We start from the raw sequence: 10,242 nt of genomic DNA, 5'->3' as shown, positions 1-10,242 counted from the left end.
CCAAGACTGAGATCTTTTATGCTCTTCCCCCTCACAAACGGCAGAGGGCGACATAGACGGTGAGACCTCAGCCACAGCACGCCAGCCGCAGCGACATTACCCGCCACGCGGTGGCGCTAAGCCACACGATGTCCTATTTTCCGCAGAGTTTGGGGCGCAGAAGAGAGGTGAGGGAGTGAGAGGGTAGATGGGGGTAAAGGGGAACCCTGGGAGCCTAGGACGTCTGAACCAAAGGATCAGGGGTCCCTGAATGGACTGAGCAGCGCCCGCGTTCCCAAGACGTAGTAGAATCAGCAGGGAATGAATGGGTCTTGGAGTCGTTTGAATGCGAGGGCGCCCCCTTCCTCCCCGCGCCGGGTCCGCAACCCCTTTCCTGGCGCAGTCGCTCCGCCTGGACGCCCGAGAGACGGAGCGCGCGCGCTCCTCCCTTCTTCGCTGGAGCTCATTCATCTGCGGCCGCGGCACGCCGTTGCCATGGAGACCTGATGCAGGCGGCGGGGAGGGAGGCCCCGGGTGACGTCTGCGATGCTCGCAGCTCATCTCTCGCGGCCTCCCAGTTCTTGCCTATTTTGGAAGAGAGCCGCAGCCCTTCTGCTGATGCGCGCCCGCTGGCGCCTTTTAAAGGCAACCGGCGGAGTGGCGGCTCAGCCAGAGCCGGAGAGCTGCCCCCGCCCCCGAGCCGCGAGCCCCGGGGCCTGGGCCCGGGAAGCCTCCGGGGCCGTGCCCACCCCCCCAATCTTAGCGCCCTCAACCCACTTTGGGGACATTCCAACCTTGGAGAAAGGAGGGCCTGCCCTTGCCTCCTCCCCTCCCGCCCTGCCCCGCCCCCCCCCCCTCCATCTCCCTCCAACAGGCAGACTCTCCTTCCATAGGAGCCTTGGAAGGAAACAAAACGCCAGGCCTAGAGCGTTTGAGGATCCTCTCTGGACAAGGCCACTGAGGGAAAATGCCAGGTGAGGACTTCGCTGCTGGCTGGGCCACCCTGGGTCTCTGAAGTCCCACACTCCCTCCAGCTGCCTGCCTTAGTCTTTTTCTCCTTGGGAACAAGCCTGAGGTCAGGTTAGGATCCTAGCTGGAAGGACCCTCAGCAGTTTCTCCAACCCTCTCATTAAACTGAAAGAGAAATAGGCCCAGAGAGGTGTAGGGACTTGCCCAAGGTCACATGGCATGTTCCTGGATGACATGGGCTAGAGCCCAGGGATGCTGACTTCCTAGCCAAAGTCGTTCCCCCTGGGGCTTAATGTTGAAAACAGCTGGCAGCGTGTGCCAGTCTCCAGTTCTTGCCCTGTACCCAACCGAGGGGACAGACAACTCTCCCGGCAGTAGCACCAGCTGCTTCGTTTAGAGTCCAGACCTAGGTAGACTTTCTGGATGGATGATTACTTTGGACAAGCTTCTGGATCCCGTGGACTCCATGACCAAACAACCAGGTGGCTGCTTACAAACATCTGCTGTCATCAGAAGCTTCTGGCAACCCACCAGCTCTTTGGAACTTTCTGGAGCCAGGCCTTCTCCATACTGCTTAGAGCTGGCTTCTGGATGGAGGTGTGGCCTGCAGGCTCTGGCTGGGGTTGCCAGAGCCCTGTGGACCCAGCTCTTTGAACTCCTCCCACCCAATCCTGATGATGCCTGCATTCTCTCTGCAACACCTGCAGGGGTATTTGACCAGGACTCACTGAAGACAGTTGTGAAGTACTTGACCATGCCCAAGTATGCATGGAACTGCGTAGGTTCCAGACATCTCTGGGCCCCTACTCTGGACAAGGGCTGGAGACCCAAAGATGGGTATGATACAGCCCAACGGTGGGCACCAACTCTGGCAAAGGAGAGAGGTTCATGTTCTGGAGAAGTTAGCCCTGGACTTAAATGGTTATTTCAAGGGGCATCCGTTGTCAGGGCCACACCTTCAATGCACAGAAGGGGAAACTGAAGCAGCCCTCCAAGAGATGTTATTTGCCAAGGTCACGCAGCGAGTCAGTGCGCTGTTGAGACTAAGACCCAGAATCCTGCCTCCTGGCCCTTCTCTGTCTCTCCACCTTGATCTCAGAGACCCGCCTTTGAGAGGAGCCCGGAAGGCCATTGTGCTGTGGCTCAGGTTCCTGGTTCAGGCTCCCCCTCTACTAAGATGGGCCGTGTCGCTTGGGCTACTCCGCTCTCTGCATGAGGCCCGAGTCGCTCCAGGTGGATGATCTCTGAGGGGCCCCCGCTTCAGCTGTGAGTCTGGGGTCCGCTGAACAGGGTCCCTCTCAGGCTGTGGACACTCTGTGATGGTCTGCAGGACACTTCTGGGGGCTCTCTTCCTCCCGCCAGACTGAAGCTAAACAGTACTGGAAGTAGCAGTTGCCTCAGCCGCAGGCTGCGCTGACCACCCGAGGGCGACCTGGGGTCTGTTTTCTACCCCTTGGAGCCTGTTGGATCCCCCAACGGTGAGTCCTCTAGTGCTCCTGGCACTGACTTGTGAGAATAGCCCCCGGTGGATTGGGTTTGAAGAAGGAAAACCATGCCAGAGAGGCACTAGCCAGCTGGGCCCTGGGCACAGAGATGCTCAGAGTGCCAGAGATGGGAAGGCCCTTCCAAGCCAAGGGGTTCAACCCACTCACCTGTCATTTTGTGAATAGGGGAACTGATGGGGCTTATATAACACCCCAGTAGGCTGGTGGTGGAGCTAGGACCAAAACTCATGTCTCCAGACCCTCCTGTCCAGGACTGTTTCCCCTGCATCAAACATGATCCACCGACATCTACACTGAGCCCACCTCCAAGTCATCCCAGACCTTCGAATCCTTGGAGAAGGCTCCTCCAGCCCACCCTTGTCTGCACTGGGTGAGTCAGGAGCCTTCTCCTCAACAAGGTGGTCCTTTCTCCTAAAGCTTCCTGGTGTCCCCTCCCCATTCATCTAGGGCTCATCTTTTCCTGGTTCCAGAAGCTTCTCTGTCGATAGACCGTAACTGCTGCTACCCGCTTCTTGCCATGGTTTGACCAACTCCCTGCAGTTCCAGGTTCCCAGGGGTCATCATTGCTTCTGCTTTTGGGTGGTCTCTTGGTTGCTTCTAGGGCTTCTCTCTGTCATTGGCCTGGGCCCAGACCTACTGCTCTTCCATGGTCACCCCAGCCTTGAACCCCATTGGTCTCTTATGAGACTTCATGGGGCACTCCCTGCAGACTTCCTCTCTGCTGAGCTCAGGTTCCAGTGGAAATAACAATAGCCCGGGTGTCACTTGGCCCCCGTGAGGTGTGTGAATGAGCTAATGCATGATTAGGTATATAAGGCATAGGTAAGTGTCACATCCGTAAACGCTCATGTTAAAGATGCATGAGATGATAACGAGGAAACCCTTGAACCTGGAGCCTACAGTGGCCTAGGCATCTGTGGGGAGAAGAGGTGCGAGGCCCAGGAGGACCTCTAGTAACAGGGAGAGATGGCAGCCATGAGGGCCTTAAGCTGGGAGGGAACACAATCAGGTTGACTTCCAGGAAAATGGCAGGGAGAGCTTGGGCACTGAGCACAGCCAGGGCCTCTGTCCTTGAACTTGCTGAGCTGTGCAGGGGCCAGCCCAGGGAAGGAGCGCACTGGGACCAGCCAGAGCCCCAGGAGGACTGTGTACCTCTCCAGGCCTCTAGCTGTCATTTCCTCTGCTTCTCTTTGAAGCTGTTGCAGCCCCCAGCCTGCCCCACCCCAGCTGGTGCTCTCAGACCCAGCCGAGCCAAGGCTGTGAAACTCCGGTGGGTGTCCAGGCCCTGTCCCCACACTCGCGGTGACAGGGCATGTGCTCCCTCCAGAACCAGCCGTGTGGTCCCTCCAGAACCTTGTTCTAAATCTTATTTTCACGAAGCTAGCAGTGACTGAGATTCCATCCTTCAACACTGGTTGTGCCTCTTTTGTATGCCAGGTATGATTCCAAGTGCTTTAATGATTTAACTCATTTAATTTTCCCATCATCCTTTGAGGTAGATGCTACTGTTCTCACATCCCCATTTGACAGATAGGTAAACTAAGGCACAGGAGGTTGATTCACTTGCCCAATGTGGAGGAGCCAGGACTCTGAGTAGGTGTCTCACTCCAGAGCCTGCCTCCTGGCCTCCACCCTCTCCTGCCTCTCTGAGCCTCAGGCTCCCTCCCACTCACCTGCGTTTCCACAGAGAATTTATTGGCCTTTTGCCCACAGACCCCTCTGCTGAAGACTGAGCCATTTCATCTCAGTCCTGCCCTGGGAGTCAAACTTTCTGGTCAAAGTGGGGATCAGCTGCCCTTAACAGCAGCTGCCCCCCCCCCCCACGCTGTGCATACATACACATGGCCCCAGGCTTGGGTGGCTTCTTTTTTGGCTTCCTTTGTGGCTCGGGTGGCTTAATGCCACTTGGCCCTCTAAGCATCCTGTGATGCTGCAGTCTGCCCACTCCACCCCACCGGCTCAGCACAGCGGAACCTGGTCAATCAGTCACTTGAGACCTGGCAACTCAACCTAATCACACCTCCTCTGGGAAGCCACCCCAGACTCCCAGGCTCAGTAATCCCTCATTTTGCTCTTTCCAAACACCCTGCATGCCTCCTTCACAGCAGTCTTTCCACCTAAATGGCTTGACTGAGTTCTCACTTTCTCACCAGCCTGGATGCTCCATGAGTGAAGATCAAGACTGTGTTTCTAACCCATTGCATCGCCAGTGCCTAGAACAGAGCCTGGGCACAAACTCAGCCCTCAGGTGTGTGTGCTTGAATGAATGACATACCTGAGGCCCTGCTGTGGGCTGGACCCTCTGCTGGATGCTGAGAATTCAGAGACCAGGCACGGAGCCTGGTGGAGAAAAGGGGCGTGTGGGGCATTGAGGAGGGGCCCCGGACCAAACCAGAGGACAAGAGGACAGGGAGGAGTTCGCCAGCTGGAGAGTGGTGATGGAGAGGGTCCTGAAACTGGGCTGAACTAATGCATAAATGTGTGGCGGGTCTGTCTCCTCCCCCACAGCTCCAGCTCCGTGAGGGCAAGGCAGACTTCCTGCACTCCTGTCTCCCCATTCGTGCTTGGGGGAGTGATGGGTGCCTTCTCTGCATCCAAAGAGTAGTTTTAGTTGATGGATCTTCCTTCTCAACTTGGAACATGGCTGGTCTGACATGCTCCACACTGCATTGCTTGTGCCCTCTTTTCTCGGCTCTGCTTTCAGGCCGTTGCCGGGGAAAGCTGCATCTTTTCCCACCTGAGCTACACCCTCTCCCTCCACCCACTCTGCGTTCCCTGCCCCTCACCTTCTCTGCTCAGCCCACTCACCTGGCTCTGACCATCTCAGTGGGTGGGTACCAGCATGTACCCTCTTCCCATGAGATTTGTTGATTTCATAACCATAAATAGACGAAATGTTCTGAATGCTTCCCTAGACAAGTAGAATTGGGGGAGTGGTAACATAATGAAAGGGCCTTAAGAGAAAGAAAGCAGCCTGCTAAGAGGCAGCCTTTGCACAAAGCAGCTCTACACGAGGGTTATGTCTTCACTGCAGATGGGTGGACTCTAGACCCAGGATGGGGGAGGTACTTGGGAAGCTGTTCATCTTCATATGGTTTCAAACTCATGGATTCAAAAGGACACCCAGTTGAAAGTGGAAAGAAGTAGACATCAGGAAATTTGGGTTCGAATTCTGGATTGATCGCATTCTATTTCATAGCTGCCTGACCCTGCACAAGTTACTAAATCTCTCTGACAAAGTGTATAGAGATTCTTCCCCTGCGTTAGACTGGAGGCTCTAGAAGGTCCGAGACTCCACAGGCCTGTCATTTTCCTCCCACCAGCACATTATGTCTTCCTGTTAATACCTTAATCACCACCCAAAATGTGGTCCTGAGGCTGTGGTTGGGTTAGGATGGAATGGAGTGTCCTGACTCTTCATTGCTAACTCCAACACAGGTTGTCATGGGAATAGGATATGGAACATCACTCCTGCATGGGAAGGCTACATCTGCACAGCTACAGAGGGACTAGAAGCTAGTAAGGACCTAGCCCATAGGGCTTCCCAATCTCTTCACTCTTATGGACTACAAGGACACTACTGCTCTATAGCATTTAGAAGAGTGAAAGGAGATGCAATGACATTTTAGTATGCCCTGGGCCCAGAGAGCTTCTAGGTGAGAGAGAGAGAGAGGCAAGCAAAGATATTCCTAGTGTGATTTCATCCTCTACTCCAAAAGAAAGTACTTTTTCTGTTAAGGGTCAGTTAGTAAATATTTTAGGTTTTCAGACCACATGGTCTCTGTTGCAACTGTTCAACTCTGCCATTGTAGGGTGAATACAGCCAAAGACAATATGTAAATAAGTGATTGTGTGTTAATAAAACTTTATTTGCAAAAGCTCTCAGTGAGTTAGATTTGGCATGCAGGTCAAAATGACCTCAACTCTACCCCAAGGTGTAAGAGAAAGAGCCTGGACTTGGGGACAAGAGCTGGGGTTAAGACTCAGCTTCCCCAATAATTTGCTGGGTGACTTGAGTAAATCATTGTCTCTGAGGCTCAGTTTCACTATGAAGTGCATATAGTAATACCAACTGAATTTGTCCTGAGAGCAGGTCTAATAGGTCAGAGCAAATCTGAGCAAATCTTTTCATGTCTTTGTTCCACCATGTCAAGTAGAGCTAAACCCCTCCTTAGGCCATGCCCTTGCCTGTTGAGGATGGCAGCAGCTGGCTGGAAGGGAGGAGGTGTTTCTCTCTAGAATCAGATTCTTGGTCGGGCTTTCCAGCCTCCAGCCCCAAGTGACCCCATTTATGCAGCAAGCCAAGCACAGGAGGAAACAAGGAATCCCTTCTTTCCACCATCCAGTCATTTGGCAGGAAGCTACAGTTCACTCAAGAAAGTGATGTGGCTGCAGTGGCTGGTGGCCAGGCTTTAGAGGATGCATTTGAGACTCAGGCTTGGACTAGATTTTGGAAAGATGAGCTCCAGTGCTCCCCTATGCTGTTCAGCCATGTCCCCAATTTCCCTGGGGTCCAAGTCAAGTAGGCACACCTGTGGTCTGGTGGTGAGTTGCAGCACCACCATTTGTCATAATGGATCTCTCTTGAGCCATCTTGTCTACCTGTCTGGCCTGACCACCATTGATAGCTCGCATCCTTTGGCATTTTGTCATCTGTTCTGAAGACCCATCCAATGACTCATTCCTGCTTTCATATATTTTATCTCTCTCCCCCATCTCTCTTTATCCTTCTCTTAGACACATTTGTCCACAGCCAGACAGGATACATTTTGACAGTCCTCTGTCAAGATCCTTGCCCCGAGTCTCTAGAAGAACAGCTTTAACCAGGAGCCTCCATGCTGTTTTAAAGAAACAGACTCCTCACTCACCCTCCAACTCCCTCCCAGGAAGTTATCCTCGTTGGTATCTCTGGAAAAGCTATACCTTCTCCTTTCTGATAGAAGCTGAGGGGTGATGTTCCCCCCAGGTCTCCAGTAAAGCCATATAAGACATGGGCAAGGGATCTCACGGCCTGTTCTTGCTATAAAAAGCCCTTTTTCGGAAAAAATAATAAAGGAAAAAATCAACCAATCCCTCCTCGATGCCATCACCTCTTCTTGGTGATTTTTCGGGGAAGGAGTGGGCGGGGTTGCCATGGCAACAGATGCGAGCTTGTCTCAGTAAAGAAGGGACCTTGATATTTTTTTCTCTCTCATTCTCTCTTCCAGTTCTGTGTGTGTGCATGCTGCGCATGCCTGTGCCCACACCAGAATTTTTTTTTTTAGAACTAAAGAAAGCCCTTCTCTTCCCTCAGTTCCCCAAATATGGAGTGATGGAAAACCACTTACTCCTGCAGGCCAGGGACGATTCAGGATGGTTCAAGAGAAAAGGGAGAGGTCATATGGGGCTCCTTTCCTCCACCTTTTAGCTAGAGATTGCATGCAACAGAGACCTTCACAAATGGTTGGGGTTCCAAGGGCTGGAAAGAAGGAAGGTGCTAGGTGGAGAGAGGTGATTAAGGCATAAATGGTTTAAGAGCCCAACACATGACATCTGAGCAACGGAAGGAGCACTGAGGCTAGGGATGCATGTAAATCCACACACATCATCAGGTGCTGAGAGAGAAAGGCATAGCGCCAACCCAGAGGGGGACACAAACATGGACAAGGAGGCACACAGAAAGCTGCAAACATACAAATACATATAGGCACAAACATAGAACTGCATAGAACCCAGGAAGTCATAGATGTGTTTAAAAAAGACAGACATAGGTGCAGGCATAAGCAAATGCACAGATAAAAAGGTCTACAGAAACACAGCTACAAAGACACATGCAAACAGGCACACAGAAACCTACAAATACAGTCACAATCAAAAGGACAGACAGACACACATGCACATTCTCACAGCCTGGCTCCCTCCCTTCAATTGCCCAAGCATCACTAAGCAGCAGTGCATAGCTGGAAATGCTGCAGGCTCACACAGAGGGTTCAGGTGGGTGGCTCCTGCTCCTTTTATTTCTTCTACAAACTCACCCAAAAGCCCCTCTCTCAATTCACTCCCTTGCCCATTTTCCTATAGTCAATGGGCTCTGATACTTCCCCCATCTCAGACCTCCAATTCTTAGCCTGTTCTGTTGCTGCTGCCTGCTGCTTGGGGAGGGAGTGGGGTGACTCAGCCAGGCCAGGATGACTCACACTGCCAGTATTTTTAGCATCAGCCAGGAGCTCTCTAGCGTGCCAGCCGCCCCCCTCCTCCTGCTTGCTATTTTGGAACCATCACTGGTGATATAAATAGCTCCTCTCCCACGGCCTGAAGCTGCTGCCAAGCTATTTTTGGTTCTTCACAGTTAAAAATAGTTTTACGGAGGTGGGAGGCAAAGGGAGTGGGAGTTGGCCTGGGGAGAGAAGACATTGGGGCATACAGAGCTTCTCAACTTGACTCAGAGTGGGTAAACTAGGATGAGCCCTTCTATGCCCCTTCCCTTGTCTCTTTCTAGGCCCTTCTTCTCTTTCAGAGTTCCTCCCCTGACCCCACCTCCAGTCCATTCTGGAAAAATCCAAGAGCTCTTTTCAAGTTCAGTTCCCTCCCCATTTACTTCATTCCTATAATTCAGAAATCTCGCCCCCCCGCCCCGGCCCCTACAATCCACTCCCTTATTCATTCTCAGAGGAGACGGGGACAGCCAGCTGGGGCCTCACTGTGAAGTCTGTATGGACTCAAGCTCTAACGTCCCAGGCAGACCCATCCAAGGTCCGTATGACATAGCTGGTGATGGTTCAGAACCATGGACAGCGGCGAGCGCGCCATTCATTCACCGCGGGTCTGCTCTGCTTGTGGAGATCAGCAGGACCCAAACAATAGATAGCTCTCGACTTGGAGATGAACAATAAGAATGTCTCAGTCAGCGATAGAGGACCAGTGAGTGGAGGAAACAGGAACCCTGCCCGGGATTCTCATACAAGAACGGGGTCCAAAGATAAATGGTGGTGTGTGTCCTCAGTTGGATCCCACTCTTTGTGACCCCATGGGCTGTAGCCCATCAGGCTCCTCTGTCCATGGGATTTTCCAGGCAAGAATACTGAGTGGGTTACCATTTCCTACTTCAGGACATCTTTAAGGGCTTGTCCAAAAAGAAGCTTGATCGAGGGGTGTGTGGGTACGTTAGGGGTCAGGCAGAGATGAAAGTGGAAGAGACATACTTTCTGAAGGAACCTTTTTTCTGTCACCCAGATAAATAGGGTTAGAGATAGTAGCAGGTAGACAGTCATACCCCTCCCTCCATCTCACTTGTGCCACTGAATACAGGATGGTTGATGTGGATAGCCCCCACTCTGCCAAAATGCACAAGAGGTCAGGATGGGGGGCCCAGAGAGCTATATCTATGACAGCCTTCTCCTCACTTCCAGTCTACCTCTCAGGCCACCACCCTTTTCCATGAAGAGTGAAGACCCCTTGGTGTCAAAGTTTATCTCCATGCTTCCTCTGGGACTTTCTACAATCAGGCCAATCCCTTCCCCCCAAATTTTAAGTGGGCTCATCCCCAGCCCCTCAAGTGATTTCACATACACTCCTATCCCACAGAATTCAATTTCAGATAAAACATCCCCTAGCTTATTTCCTTCTCCTTTGATTTGGGGAAACAAAGGCACCCTTCAAACCCCATGCGTGCCGAAAAGAGGGAGATAGGGCAAAAGCAACATGATGCGGGAGACAAAGTTGACAAAGAAGAGAGGCTGGAGAGAGCAGAAGGGGAACGTTTGAGGAGTAGAGGGCACACAAAGCTAAGATAGGCCACCAAGCAGGCAGT

This window comes from Moschus berezovskii, chromosome 25 (assembly GCF_049115385.1).
Source record: "Moschus berezovskii isolate FMDL1 chromosome 25, NW_MosBer_1.0, whole genome shotgun sequence".
Classification (NCBI taxonomy): domain Eukaryota; kingdom Metazoa; phylum Chordata; class Mammalia; order Artiodactyla; family Moschidae; genus Moschus; species Moschus berezovskii.
Note: the sequence above shows the minus strand (reverse complement) of the source record.